At 38.6% G+C, this 16,315-nt stretch overlaps 1 pseudogene; it reads left to right on the top strand.

Moving 5' to 3' along the window:
* LOC102839794 overlaps positions 1-8,442 on the top strand; it is a 39,296-nt pseudogene extending 30,854 nt beyond the window's left edge.
* The last annotated feature ends 7,873 nt before the right edge of the window (positions 8,443-16,315 follow it).

The following is a 16,315-nucleotide window of genomic DNA, read 5'->3' as shown; positions in this document are numbered from 1 at the left end:
CTTTTCTCAGTTTTTAAGCTAAGATCATCTTCTATGACATATATAAACCCTAGACTGCTTTCTTTTTTTTGATTCTTTTTTTAAAACTTTTTATTGTGAATTTAGTGAATGATCTCTTATGATATTGTAATTTATAAAAATAAAAAATTAGAATAAGGAATCTGGGAGATTCCTTGTCTAAAGTGCAGAGAAGTTGGAGGCAAAAGAAAGTCACCTGGTGTCTCTTATGTGTGGGTAGAGAGAAGAAAAGAAATATTTTATGTTGACCTGCTGTGAATCAGGGAGTCATGCTATGGTGCTTTAGGATAAGAGCTGGACTGCTAACAACAAAGTCTGAAGTTCAAACCCACCAGCCACTCCTTAGAAACCCTATACAGGGTATTGTTGTTATTGTCAGGTGCCATCGAGTAGGAACCGACTCATAGCGATCCCATGCACAGCAGAATGAAACAATGTCCAATCCTGGGCCAACCTCACTACCACTGCCACACTTGACGCCATCAATGATGCCACCTGGCCAATCCATCTCGTTCGGGGTCTTCCTCTTTTTCTCTGACCCTCCATCTTACCCAGCATGACATCCTTCTCCAGCGACTGTTCCCTCCTGACAATATGTCCAAAGTATGAGAGATGGAGCTTAGCCATCCTGGCCTCCAAGGAGCACTCTGGCTGTACTTCTTCCAAAACAGATCTACTGGTTCTTTTGGCAGTCTATGGCACTTTCAGTATTCTCCTCCAACACCACAACTCAAAGGCATCAATTCTTCTACGACCTTCCTTATTCACTGTCCAGGTTTCGCATCCACACAAGGTTATTGAAAATACCATGGCTTGGGTCAGGCACACCTTAGTCCTCAAGCTGACATCTCTGCTCGTCAACACTTTATACAGGGTATAAATGAGTCCAAACATCTCGACAGTACTTAGCAACAATTATGAGTCAAGAAAAACCATTATATATAAAACATATTATTTATCTTTTTTCTCTAAAGATAAAAACTGAGTAAATCAATGGCTTCTCAACCTCAAAATCACACAGCTAATAAGTGGCACTCTGGTATGGCATTTGGTTCAAGGCAACTTGATGGCACTTAACAAGTGGAAAAGCTAAGATCTAACTGAAGTATTCTAATGTCAAAATCCATGTTCTTTCCTTAAAGGAAGTACCTACAAATAAATGATAATAGGAGAAATAATTTTGTTATCAGTATTCGTAGACTAAATTATGCTGCAATGATACCTCAAAATGTTAGTGCCAAACACACAGAAAAAGTCTAGTTCATACAGAGTCGCTTGTAGATCTAAGTGCAGCTTTCCTCCTTGTTGACTCAGAATTCCAGTAGTCTTCAATCTTACAAGTCCTCCATTTCAATGTATACTTTTCATGATCACCACAGCAAGGGAAGAGGGACCATGGGGAATGCTCAAAATTCAGCTTTTGATCCTTTCCACCCAGAATTAACATCAGTCACTTCAACACTCATTTCACTGGCCAAATGAAATCACACAGCCTTTGCTAACTTCACAAGGCTAGAAGGACAATCATTCCATGTGCTTAGAAAGAGAATATCAGAAGTGCTAGAAAGTGGCAAGAAAGTCTTCCTTGAGTCTCTACCATGAAAGACCTTGAGCATCAGATAGAGAACTCTTCACTATTACCCAGAAGACAGCCTTGGAAAATTTTTGTGTATGGATACATGGAGTGACATTATCAAGAACTGAGGGTCTACTTAAGTATAAAACTCCTGGTGTGGTCCTATAGGATCAGCACTGGACTGTGAACTACAAGGTCAGCAGTTTAAACCCACCAGCTGCTCCTTGGAAACCCTATACAGCATGGCTATAATTCGGAAGTGACTTGATGGCACATAACAACAACAACAAAGTCTAAAACAGAGGAATCCAAGACCCCAGGAGGCCTAATTTCAAACCGTGAACAATTCAAAATGATTAGTGATTCTCATGCCCATAAGTGCATAAGCCTCTGTGAGTTGGCACTGTGTTTAATATAAAGATCATTTGTTTTTGTTAGCTGCTCTCGATTAAGTCCCTGACTCATGGCTGCCCCATGAACAACAGAATAAAATGCTGCCCAGTCCTGTACTATCCTAGATGACTTAGAGATCTATTATCATCTATAGGGGTTTCATTGATTGTTTTGGAAGATCACCAGGTCTACCTTAGTCTGGAAGTCCCAGTGATATTTGTTCAACATCATAGCAGTATGCAAGCCTCCACTAGCAGATTGGCAGTGGCTGTACATGTGATGCCTTGGCTGGGAATAGACTCCAAATTCCAACATGGAAAGTGAGAATTCTACCATGAACTACCAGTATCCCCTAAAAAGCACTTAAAATGAGGCTAATATTGATGTAAATAAAGGTTAGCATGTGTCTCTTTGACCAGCTCTGCAGGTGGGAAACTTCTACTCACATCCCTATACCTAGTCCGTGTTTACTACCCCACATGCCAGTAATGCCAAAACATCTTCGAAACAGCTGGAAGGAAAATGTGCTGACTTTGCAAAAGCCCCTCTTAACTTCTTCCTTTCTTAGAAAGTGGATCTGGCCAAGTGCTGAACAGTTCACACCAGATGGGGTACAGTTACACAATAATTGGGCCAAATAACTCCCATCTCCTGTGTGCAGTTACAACACAGCAGCCAGATTGGACTGCAAACACTGTGTCAGCTCTGCTTTTCACACCTGTCAGATGTAACAACTCTGTGTGAACATTTTTGGTGAAAGAGATTTCCACGATTAAGAAAACTATTTTTTAAAATAAAAATACAGCTATTTTTTTTTTTTTTTTTTTCTCAACATATGTGTCATTCCCTTCACATACTCATGATCTTGAATCATGGCCAAAAAGATGACCTCTAGTCATGTTCGGCTTTTTGAAAGTTGGGGCTTGGATCTGTCCATTCCTTCTTTAATTTATGAGAGCAACAAATTCTGACTTCAACCACATGCCAGTTTTGGTTGTCTTTTTTTCCAAGACTTTCCTCTTGGGAATTAGGATAATATTCTTTAAATCCAGGGTTCTTCTATTAAGATGTTATGCTGCAGATCGTGTTTTCCAGGAAGTGGGCTCTGGAATGGAAACTGTTGTCATTATTGTTAAATGCTGTCAAGTTAGTTCTGACTCATAATGCCCTGTATAGGGTTTCCAAGGAGTGGTTGGTGGGTTTGAACCTTGTGGTTAGTAGTACTTATCCTACAGCATTAAGCAAATCTGCTGCACAGGAACTTTTCAAAGTGTTGAAGAGCAGAGATGTCAGCTTGAGGACTAAGGTGCGCCTGACCCAAGCCATGATATTTTTAATAACCTCATATGGATGCGAAAGCTGGACAGTGAATAAGGAAGATCATAGAAGAATTGATGCCTTTGAATTGTGGTGTTGGAGGAGAATACTAAAAGTACCATGGACTGCCAAAAGAACCAATAGATCTGTTTTGGAAGAAGTGCAGCCAGAGTGCTCCTTGGAGGCCAGAATAGCTAAACTTCGTCTCTCATACTTTGGACTTATTGTCAGGAGGGAACAGTCTCTGGAGAAGGATGTCATGCTGGGTAAGATGGAGGTTCAGAGAAAAAAAGGAAGACCCCCAACGAGATGGATCGGCCAGGTGGCATCATTGATGGCGTCAAGTGTGGCAGTGGTAGTGAGGTTGGCCCAGGATCGGACATTGTTTTGTTCTGCTATGCATGGGGTCACTATGAGTCGGTTCTGACTTGATGGCACCTGACAACAACATCCTACAGAACCACACCAGGATCCCTATCATGCAGAAAATGTATCAGAGTATGTTCTTAAGGGATATATAATTGTTGTTGTTGTGTGTCGTCGAGTCAATTCTGACTCATAGCAACCCTGTATAGGGTTTCCGAAGAGCTGCTGGTGAGTGTGAATAAGCGACCTTGCAGTTCAAACTGACCTTGAGGTAAAGTGCTTATCCCATGATACCACACCTGAACTGAACAAAATTAAAAATTGGGCTGTAGCAAAGACCTCAACAAGGTTATCAGCTGACCCATACAGGGCATTCAGGAGTTGGAATGGCCCTTCAAAGTTAACCATATTGCAGCATGGAAAATAGCCTTTCTCTATTGACCAGTCATTGAATGTTGATTGTCCAATGTAGGAGGCATGACCTTGCATAAGGCAACTCTTCTAGGTGAGGACAATTTCTAGAAAGAGTCAGCCAAATATTCAGCCAAGGGGAAGCAGATCATTCATTCCTGAATAGGAACATAGGTGACATATTACAGCATTCAAGTTCATGTTTTAGAGTACAAATGGTTAGCACAGATGGCTACTAATCCAAAAGTTGAAAGATCAAGTCCATCCAGAGGCACCTTGGTGTAAATGATTGGCAATCTACTTCTAAAATGTCAGTAACTGAAAATAGTATGGAACATAGTTCTACTTTGACACACATGAGATCACCATGAATCTAAATTGACTAGATGGACTTCAAGTTAAGCAGGACAATATTATGGTGTGCTGTACAGCATGAAATCTGAAAGCTTTTTACCAATGAACAGCTCCAATCAGGCAGAGCTAAATTCCATTTTGTGCCTAGGTGTAAGTGTTCAGATGAAAAATTTTCTTGAGTGTCTCATGCACCTCCAACAGCTGAGCTGCCAGAATTTGAAAAAGAACATATTTAAAAGTGGGTTTGGGGCCACTTCTCTCATAATAACATTCTTAGACATACTCTTAATGGTTGACTAGTTGTGTTGTCATAACCTGAGAACCTCAAATTGTAAGCTTTTGTGCTAGCTGCAATAATTCCCTCTCTGCTTTCTATAGGCCCTGTGGGTATGTGATGCATGGCTGCTGCCTTCAGGCACGGTTGTGGGAGGAGATTACTTTGTTCTTTGTGCCCTATAAAAGGTCACCTGTGAAACTAGAACTCTGGAAACTCATCATGGTGTCTATGATTTCCCTCACCCAGGTGATCTACATTTGTATTTGTCTATGTTTACTTTAAGATTTAATAAGGAGTTTATATAATATTTATATCCTTGAAAATAGGATCTCCTTTCTCCCTACATCAGGGATAAGCTACTAAACCAAGTGAATACCAGATTAAAGTCTAACTACTGAATTAGGTGACCTTTAATCAAACAGAATGGAACAGCCCAAACAACCACAGGAGCAGTTCACCCCAGTAAATATCAGGTCTGTAGCCAAGCCCTTGGTATTTCTGATTCTTCTTTTAACTTCATAATGCAACAAAAACTCACTGTAGTCAAGTTTATTCTGACTCACAGCAATCCTATAAGGCAGGGTAGAACTGCCCTGTAGGGTTTCCAAGGCTGTAAATCTTTATAAAAGCAGACTGCCACATCTTTCTCCTGCAGAGCAGTTGATGGGTTCAAACGGCTGACCTTTTGGTTAGAAGCCAAGGACTTAATCACAGAGCCTCCAGAGTTCTTATACTTCAACAGTCTTTGTCCAATTCTCTGAAACCCATTTTGTAACAGCATATAATTAGAAAATGTGAATGGACTCATCCAACTCCAACACTTGTGACTGCATTCCTAAGAGACTATTAGCTAACAAAGAATCCACTACTGTAGACCATTCTCTGCCTTTAAATCAGACCAATTCACTCACAACCACCAAAATAGAGATGACAGCTATTCCTGCCTTATTTACTTTTCTCAGGCCCTTACACTTTCTTATTCCCAGATCCAAGTATTTGCCAGCATTAGAGATTTCTTTTTTCTTACAAGTCTATGGAAAAAGTTGAAGGAGTGTGACTTCCCAAAGTGGAGTCTTCATCCTCGGTTCACCGCTAGCCTATAACTTTTCATCTCAGGAATATCTCAGGTAACTTCTGCATCCAAACCCAGAGATGCCTGAAAATCTTGCCCCATTCATGATTTACATCCTGTTAGTCACTCTAGACTGACCTACATCATTGAAACAAGGAGACTGAACATTTCTATCTTATTTATAGCTCACAAAGTCATTTGGTAAGATCAGAGGTCACCTGGCTCATGGTCTATTGCTTCTTCAGGCACATCATACCACCCCTCATGACTAAAGCCTCCTCACGAGAGCTTTGCAGAATGACAAAGAATCAACTGAGCATCCTACAAAAACATTGGTCTGTGATGGAAGCCAGTAAACCAAGAAAAGAGGACATTCATTGAATACGTACTGGGGGAGTCAAAGTATACATTGGCTCACATGCTCTTACCAACAACCCTGTGAATTAGGTCCAACACTTCCTTTCAGCTACCTCAGTCACTGCCTTGGCGGGACCAGGACAGGATGCAGTACAGGTACCACATGCCTGCCCCAGTCTTCAGCCCTCAAGTTTTTAAATATTGTAGAAGCCACTTACTTATGCATGCTTTATGGTATTCAATTGCACCAAGAATTATATCTCGATTTTTAAACAAGAGTTATTTTTTAAAGAAATTCTAGCTTTTTTTTCAAACATTCATTGAACAAATATTTGAATTTAAAAATTGGTAAGGTTCATTTTAATTTTTAAGATGTATTATAGCATTTATTTAGTCTTCATAAAGAATCTTCCAGATTTCTGTTCCATTGTTTGGTGGTGGCTGTGTGTTGTGGAGTCGGTTCCAATTCATAGCGACCCTGTACAGGGTTTCTGAGGCTGTAAATCTTTATGGGAGCAGAAAGCCTCATCTTTTTCCCACGGAGCAGCCAGTAGTTTTGAACTGCTGACCTTGCGGTTCGCAGCCCGATTCATAACCACTTTGCAACCAGAGCTCCTTAAAGGGTATTGTTTATGAACTTAAAAAACAGAACCAAAACACCAGTTGCATTTGAGTTGATTATGACCTATGTGTGTCAGATTAAAACTGTACTCTGTGGGATATTTCAATGTCTAAATTTTTGGAAGTAGATTGCCAGACCTTTCTTCTTAAATTACTTTTGACTTTGACAAAGTTTTTATAACTTCCAATTTTAAAAGAAATTGGAAGATGTAAGGAAATAGCCTGAGACTGGAGATTAAGAGCTTGGGGTTGGGACTAAAGCCTATGTTTCCTTGCTGTGAGACCTTAGCTAAGTCACTTTCTTTCTCTGGGATTCTTATGCCTCATCTGTACAATGAATAGCTTGAACTAGATGAAGGTTCCTGGAAGACCCCAGAATGGTTTTGTCCATAAATCTTTTGCTCAATTCTAGTAAAAATCCTTAGCACTTAAAAGGGGAAATTCAATGAGAAATTTTCTGACTCATGTACACTTAGCCAAACAAAACCCTACTTTCTAAGAGGTCTTTGATGTTTAAGCTGTCTCAAGGAGTCATTTTTTTAAAGAGGCATTTAAGTCTCTTTTTCTTAGAAACAGGAAATCAGGTTTCGGCAAGAGGGAAAGAAATTCAAATGCACCAAGACTTGGGTGGGAGTAGTTGGTTTGTTTTCAGTTGGCAGGATTTGAAAAGATTCCCAAGGCTGGCATGAGGGGGCCTAGGCCACCCTGATTCAGTCTTCCAAGGATTTGCCAACTCAAAATGTTGTGTGAAAGTATGGGATTGTGTGAGAGGATATGTCTGAAGCCTTTCTGAGGTCTTTTAGGATTTGTTGAATGTTTTCTTTGCACCCTCAGTCCTACATTTTAATTCTCTCTCATTTACAATATTTGGCAATCCACTGTATCTTAAATAATCTCTAAGAAAAATACTTTTTATAAAATGATCAGTTCTCCCTTCTAAAAATGATGGAAAGAGAAAGAAAAGAGAAAACAGATGTACACACACAGAGTATGTGTGGCAGAGAGAGTTCCAGTTACCTTTTTAAAAATCTCCTGAAAACTCTTTAAGTCCTATGATTTTATAATGCCGGTAAATATCAAATAAGCCAAGAGGGTAATAAAAGAAGGTCCTAGCTCTGTCTCATACCAGCCACTCAAATCACAATACATCCCTTTACCCTTCTGAGCTTCTGTTAACTCATCTACAAAATGGAAAAATTAGACCTATTTTATAGGATTTTTGGTAAGAGCATGTGAGATATTGTATACTTTGAGTCTTCAGGTAAATAATCAATGAACGTCCTCTTGTCTTAATTAAAGTATGTACTGCCAGTCTCATCCAAGACAGCTACAAGAAGTGCTTGGTCCTGCTTCGAGATGCAAGGACACTTATAGGCTTTTTATTGATCAGTTTGCTAGTGTAGTACTACATTAGACTGAGGAGCTTAGTCATGAGGGCAAAAACATTGTAATGTTCAAGGCATTTTTGTGATCAGAGGAGAAAAGGGTCTTGTAAAAGGAAAGTGACACATCTTCCAGCAAGTATCCATTGAAAAATCCTGGAAGAACAAAGATTGAACAGCAGACTGAACTAGAAGCAAAGAAGCTGAAAGTCCAGGCTCTTAAGGATAGAGTATTTCCATTCCTTTAGCAGATACTCTGGAAGAGCAGTTGTTCCTCAGGATCAGGAGCTGTAGTTGAAATGAAAGTGGCATCCAGATTACTTGTAGCATTTTAAAAAGCCATGTGCATTTTGAATTCTTTCACTTTAGCAGAATAAAGAAATCATGGGTTTTTTGTTTTTTTTTTTTTAATAACAAAATAATAACTTAACGGAGAAAAAAAAAGAACTTGATCAACTATCACAGAAATGCAATTCATAAACCCCCCAAAACTCCATACTCATGAGCAGTCACTCCCCATTACTCTGTCTTCACCTCCAGTTTTCTGTCTCTGTGGGTTTGCCTATTCTGGACATTTCATATAAATGGAATCATACACACACAAAAAAAAGTAATTTAAAGTAGAAACATTTAGAAGTAAGCTAATGAGGACTCCTTTTTTCTTTTCTTATAAGTATCTGGCTAGCATTTTCTGAGTATCTATTATATGACAGGAACTGTGCCAAGCATATACATGACACATTCTTTATTTTATTAGCACAACAGCCCAATGAGATATGTATCCTCTCTATTTTACACAAGGAAAAGGAGCACATGAAAAGGTATTTGACAGCATTAATCATTTTAAAAAGTGCAAATCAACATCACAATGAGATACTACTTCACTCCCAGTAGAATAGCTATGATCAAAAAAAAAAAGGAAATAACAGGAGAAATTTTAACCCTCATCCATTGCTATTGGGAATGCAACATAATACAGCCATTGTGGGAAATAGTTTCAGGATCCCTCAAAAGATTAAACATAAAACTACCATTGTTGTTGTTGTTAGGTCCCTTTAAGTTGTACCAATTCATAGTGACCTTATGCACAACAGAACAAAACACTGCCAGGTCCTGCACTTACTTCACAATCATTGCTATGTTTGAGCCCATTGCCGCTGCCATTGTGCCATTCCATATCTCATTGAGGGTCTTCCTCTTTTTTGTTGACCCTTTACACTACCAAACATGCTGTTTTTCTTCAGGGACTGATACTTCCTTAAAATATATCTGAAGTATGAGAAATGAAGTGTGGCCATGGTGGCTTCCAAGGAGCATTCTGACTGTACTTCTTCCAACACAGATTGATTTGTTCTTTTGGCAGTCCATGGTACATCCAATAGTCTCCCTCCAATTCTATAGTCGTCCTTCTTCAGTGTCTAATTTTCACATGCATGTGAAGTTATTGGAAATACATTGGATTGGGTCAGGGGCACTTTAGTCTTCAAACTGATATCTTTGCTCTTAAATACTTTAAAGGGATCTTGTGTAGCAGATTTGCCTAATGCAATATGTCATTTTATTTCTTGACTACTGCTTCCATAAGTGTTGATGATTGATTATAGCAAAATGAAATATTTGACAACTTCAATTGTTTTTTTTAATGTTTTATTGTGTATTGTGTGATAGTCTACATGGGGGAACATTAGTTTTACATTCATTCCATAATACATTGTCTCATTGCCATAGTTACCATCCCGTCCATGCATCATCACCCAACCAAAGGGTACACCCTGCAATCCTGCCTGCCCTCCCCTCACGGTCCTCAGCACACAGCCCATCTCCCTCTCCGGATCCCTAGTCCCCAGCCACTCCATCTCTTCACATCATCCTCTCTGTCTCAGTCTCAGGCCTCACTGCTCCTCTGGGTGGGGTCCCGCTCTCCGCTCCTCTCCATTGATGGTCCCAGGGCCCTCCGCTCCTAGACTGAAAGGTTAATCACTCCCCTCCTTGCTATAAAATGTCCACCTTTACATTTCCAGTCCTCACAATCAGTCCTGGTAGCAATTATTCACCCTTGCATTCCAAGGGACCCATCTGCATTTCTTTTCATCTGCCCTTCCTAGACAGGTCAGATACTACTCACTGGAGACTCTACCATCCTCCCCGCCCTGTGAATCTAGGTTCCCTCTTGAAAGCTTGTAAGCCAGTCACTTCTTGCCTTTGTATCCCTTCTCCCATTTAACTTCAATCTTTTTTCCATTTATCTTGATGTTATTTATTGTTCCAATAATGAGTATTTTTGTTTTCTTTATATTGAGGTACAACTCATATCAAAGGCTGTGGTCTTTGATCTCTATGAACTGCCATATGACTTAGCAATTCCAATCCTAGGTACTTATGCAAAAGAATTGAAACCAGAAACACAAACAGAAATTTTGTTTCTGTACACCAATGTTCATCGCAACATTTTTCACAATAGTCAAAAGCTGAAAGTAATCTAAATGTCCATCAACAGATGAATGAATTAACAAAATATAGTACTTATATACAATGGAATACTACTCAGCCCTAAACAGAAGTGAATTCCTGGTGGATTCTATTGTTGTTAAGTGCTACTGAGTCATTTCTAATACATAGTGACCCTGTAAAGGGTTTTCAAGAAGCAGTTGCTGAGTTTGAACCACCGATGTATGGTTCAAAACAACCTTGTGGTCCAGTGCTTATCTAACAGCATGGACGGATCTTGAAAACTTTATGGTGAGTGAAGTAAGTCAATCACAAAAGGACATATATTGTATGGCTCCACTTAATGAGGTGTGGCACTGTGGGTTACTACGCTGGACTGCAAAGTGAGTTTGAACTGCTAAGTTGGTGGTTCACCAGCCACTCCTTGGAAATCCTATACAGGGTCTCTATGGGTTGGAACCAACTCAGTAGCACTTAACAACAACAACAACATAAAGACTAAAGTTTATTAGTAGTTACCAGAGTGGGAGAGAGGCTCTGAGTTTCTGTTAGTGGTTGGAGAAAACTTTTTAAAGTGGTAATTGTTGCACAACATGAGGAACATAATCAAGGTTCCTGAACTGTATATGTAAGAAATGCTGAATTCGTAAATGTTTTGTTATATATATATTTTTTACCATCCATGATGAAGCAATTAAAAATGACTTTTAGGTTTTGGGGTGTTTGGGATTTTTTTTTTTCATTTAAAAAAGGGAAATGAAGGAAGAGGGAGAACAATGATTCAAGTGCTGGCTCTATTTTTTTAATGGACAAATGAGTTAGGCTCTTTCTGATACATGATCTCAACTAAGCTTCAAAGAATTTCTAAGAGGTAGATACTACAATCTCCATTGCACAAATGAGAAAATCAGATCTTAAAGAAATCAGTTAACTTGCCAGAGGCGTCACCAGTAAGCAGTAGAGTTAGGACTGGAACTTTTATCTGGACTTCAAAACCTGTTCTGTTTCTATTTCCCACTTCACAGACTATTTTTAGAGTAAGATAAAATCATAGAAACAATCGCTCTTGTATACTTTAAAAATTTTAACAGATTTGAAGGCTCATCATTTTTAAGTTGAAGTTGTTCTATTTTCCTAAATTTTCACTCTGGCATTTAGAGGCAGGCAAAGACTGGAGGCCCAGGTCTCTCTGCTAAAAAGCATTTTCCAAATAAAAGATTTGATTGAGCACACACTTGTTTTCCTTGGGTGTGTCCCAACCACCCAAATGTTTAATTGGGTTGGAAAGTCTACATGGGTTTGATGCTAATGGCCATTGTACCAGACAAATGAGAGACATAGAGTTCTGCTCTCTGGCCCTGCAAAGGATTGAAAACACATAAATAGCAGTTATGCCAGGTTTCTTTCACAGGTCACATAGCTACTTCATTCATTTGTTTATCTCTGTTTTCAACACTGCCTTATGAGCATCTTTTGAGAACAGTACCATATTTGTGTTCCTACTGGTGTTTGTGTTGCTAGTTGTGGTTGAGTTGGCTTCAACCCACAGTGATAATATATATAGCAGAATTAAATGTTGACTGTTCTGCACCATCTTCATAATTATTGGTATATCTGAGATCAATTTTGTGGCTAATGTGTCAATCTACTGCAGTGAAGAATATAGAAAGAAAGAAGACACACTCTGTTCCTTCAGGTCACAGTCCTGAGAATGTTTGCTAATATCTTCCAGGAAAAAGACTTTCCTAGTCAAGATTTACTCTTCCCTCCTCTCTTCCCTACAACAAATTATACCTGATCTGCAAAATATAGGTAAACCTCAGAGATATCACAGGTCTGGTTCCAGACCACCGTAATAAAGCAAGTCACATGACTTTTTTTTACTCTCCAGTATATATAAAAGTTATGTTTACACTATACTGTAGTCTATTAATTGTGTGATAACACTATGGGAAAGTTTGCATTATTGTGAAAATTATCAAAACATGACACAGAGACATGAAGTGAAAACATGAAGTTAGAAAATGGTGCCGATAGACTTGCTTGGTGCACAGTTGCCATGTGCCTTCAATTTGTTAAAAACACAGTATCTATGAAGTGTAGTAAAGTGAAATGCAATAAAACAAGGTGAATTAAACAATTTTTGTGTTTTAATTAAAGAATTTAATTAAAGTGTTGAATTAAAGAAATAAAAAGTTAGACAACCATGGGCCAGCCCTCAAGGAGTTTGGAATCTTTTACTCTCCTTCTTGTAATGGTGCTGGGAACTTTCTTCATGGAGCACATATTTCAGTGAAGGAGCCAATCTGACCAATATATTATGCCTGGAAATTTCCTAAGTACTCTGATAAAATAATGCACTATCCAGGATCACAAAGGAATCCTCTAACACAATATAGAGAGGAGAAGAACAGACGACTCCAGGAATATGCACAGACCAGTGTGAATCCCCTCAATCAACCATGCCAAGTTAAGGCAAGGAAGGAGAAAGAAGAGAGACGGCTCAAGAAACACAAAGGGGCTAAGCCATTGAGGGCTTGTGAGCAAAAAAAAAGGTACTTGGGTTATGGTGGTGGTGGTTATGTGCCGTGGAGTTGGTTCCGAATCATAGCGACCCTGTACAGGGCTTCCAAGGTTGTAAATCTTTACGGGAGCAGAAAGCCTCATCTTTCTCCCGCAGAACAGCTGGTAGTTTCCAACTGTTGGTCTTGTGGTTTGCAGCCCGGTTTGTAACTAAGGTTAATGAGGATACTGAAAGGTTTCAAGCAAGACACTGCTCAGATTTTACTGCTATATCTTCCTCAAATTCAACCTTTCATAGAAGAAGCACTCAAGAGAAGTAGGTCGAGCTGCCAGTAGTATGTTAAATACCAGCTGAGTCACCCATGGTGGACAATTTCAGCAGAACGTCCATATATGATAGACTAGGAAGAAGAAGAGACAGACCACTTTGGAACTGTTAGCCACTGAAAACCTCATGAATTCCAGTGTAATACTGTCAGACATAGAGAAGAAAGATGAAAATATTGTGACTAACACAAAACATTGTCAGCTATAGTGCTGGAAGATGAGCCCATTGAGTTGGAAGGCACACAAAAGATGCCTCCTCAAAGTAGAATTGGCCATATAGCATGTATAGCATGAATGGAATCAAGATTTTGGAAGCTTCATTTGCTGATGTGGCACAACTAAAAATTAGGAGAGATAGCTCAGACAGCTAATCAGATCATCCAATGTATGAATCTAGGATAACTGTAAAAAGTGAAATGAAATGCATAAAGATCAATATCCTAACCATTTGTTGTTGTTGTTAAGTGCCATTGAATTGGTTCTGATTCATAGTGACCCTATATTCAAATTTATGAACCAACCTTTAAAGGCAGTAGTGACAAAATTGAAGAATTCTACCAAGTTCTTCAGTCTGAAATTGATCAAATATGCAATCAAGATGCATTGATAATTATGATTATATATTCCTGCATGTTTTTGTGTACATAAAAAAAAAGAAATACTGTCAACATACTGTGTATGGAGGGGATAGTAATCATTGCAATGAAACAAAATACGATTGGTTGAGTGCAAAACCAATGTTTTCCCATGCAACTATCACTCAATTCACAATAAAAGCTTTAAAGAAAAAAAAAAAAAAAAAGACTAAGCTCTGTTTTCTCAACAGAAACCATGCCAACAAGAATGAAATGGAATGACATATACAAAACTTGGAAAGAAAAAAATTGCCAACCAAGAATCATATACAGCAAAGCTGTCACTCAAATATGAAAAGTTAGTACATTTCCTGATAAACAGAAATTAAAGGGATTTGTAATGACCAGGCCAACTTTGGACTATGAGTCAGTAACAGCAGTCAACAACCTGAGACTGACATTTATGACACCACCACCCAGAACTGAATTCACATAGGAAAGTATTATTGAAAATAAAATAAGCTTACAAGACTCCAAGTGGAGAACCAGAGATGTCAATGTATACTGAAGTCAACTTCAAAGCAAAAAGAGGAGATAGTGCAGATACAGAACTTCCATACAAGGAATTCACATAGATGTCAAAACAAAACAGACTATTTTAGGCAGGGAAAAAAATCAATAAATTACAGGATAACTTCAAAGAAAAATAATATACCTGCACATCAAAATAAAAGAAAAAGAAAATCGGAATGATTTCATAAACATTAACACAACAGAAATGAAAATGAAAAGAAAGCCCACAAACAAAATGAACTCAGCATAAAAAAATATGTGGAGCAAAGAATCCAGCAGCACCACACACACACACAAAAAGAAAAATAGCATCAATTCATCCTTATTGATAATTTTACTGAACATAAATGGATTTAATGTACTAGTCAGGAGGCATAAATCGCAGAGTGGATAAGAAAACAGGATTTTTCAACATGCTGTCTACAAGAGACATATAAAAAATATGGAGACAACCTAAATACCCATCAACAGAAAAATGCTAAACTTTGGTACATACAAACAATGGAATACTACACAAGGTAGAAGAAGAAGAATGAATCTGTGAAACACTTCACAAATGATTGAACCTGGAAGACATTATGATGAGTGAAATTGTTGCTGTTGTTAAGTGCCGTTGAGTCAGTTCCGAGTCTTAGCCACCCTGTATATGTTTTCTGAGGAGTGACTGGTAAGTTTGAACGGTTGATCTTATAGTTCAAACTGACCTAGAGATCAAATACTTATCCTGTGTCACCACACCAAGTCTCTTGAGTGAAATTAGTCAATCACAAAAAGACTAATATTTTATAAGACCAATGTTGTAATAAGTTTAAAAAAAATTCTAAATAAAAGGAACAATCTATGATGGTTACAGGGAGATGAGGAGAGAGAATTATTCATGGGCTAGAGGACAGACGCATGTTAAAATGGGTGGTAGGACAGGCAATATACAACCAGAGGGATTTAGCAGAGGAAAGATGAAGATAGCAATACATACAGGGAGAAATGCAATAGTTTAAGTGAATAGAGATAAATGCTGTTAACTGTTGGTACATGGAGGGAATTACAACCATCTAATGAAGGAGTCCTGGTGTGGCACTGTGGGTTAATGCGTCAGACTGCAAAGTCATTTGAACTGCAAGTTTGGTGATTCAAGCTCACCAGTTGCTCCTTGGAAACCCTATACAGGGTCATTATGTGTCAGAATCGACTTGATGGTACTTAATAACAACAACAATGAAGCAAAAAATATGATTTATTGAATTAAAACTGATGATCTGCTTTGTAAACTTTCACTCAATTCACAATAAAAACTTTTTTAATATTATAGAAAACATAATAAATGCATTATGCTTAGGAAGTGCTGTTTTACATAAAGAATAATTTTATTCTTCAGAGCGGGTGCTGAAGTAGGTGCTATCCCCCTGCACCCAAAAGTCTTAATGTTGCACTTTAGGATAAGCACTGAACTGGTAACTGAAAAGTCGCCAGTGGAAACCCACCAGCTGCTCCTCGGAAACCCTATACAGGGTCACTATGAATTGGAACCAACTCAACTCCACGTAACAACAGCAACTGACTTATCTGTGCTTTTAACCCCTACTTCTGCTAAGAGAGGATTTTCAATATCTGCTTCTGTCCCCTACTGCCTCCTTTTAAAGCAAAGAGCTATGAAGCATAAAAATGTGTCAGTGTGTATCAAATCATATATTAAATTAGCTAATACAATCATTGCTGAATCTGGAC

The sequence above is a fragment of the Chrysochloris asiatica genome, unplaced genomic scaffold, assembly GCF_000296735.1.
Source record: "Chrysochloris asiatica unplaced genomic scaffold, ChrAsi1.0 scaffold00026, whole genome shotgun sequence".
NCBI lineage: Eukaryota > Metazoa > Chordata > Mammalia > Afrosoricida > Chrysochloridae > Chrysochloris > Chrysochloris asiatica.
Note: the sequence above shows the minus strand (reverse complement) of the source record. Positions and strands in the feature narration are given on the sequence as shown.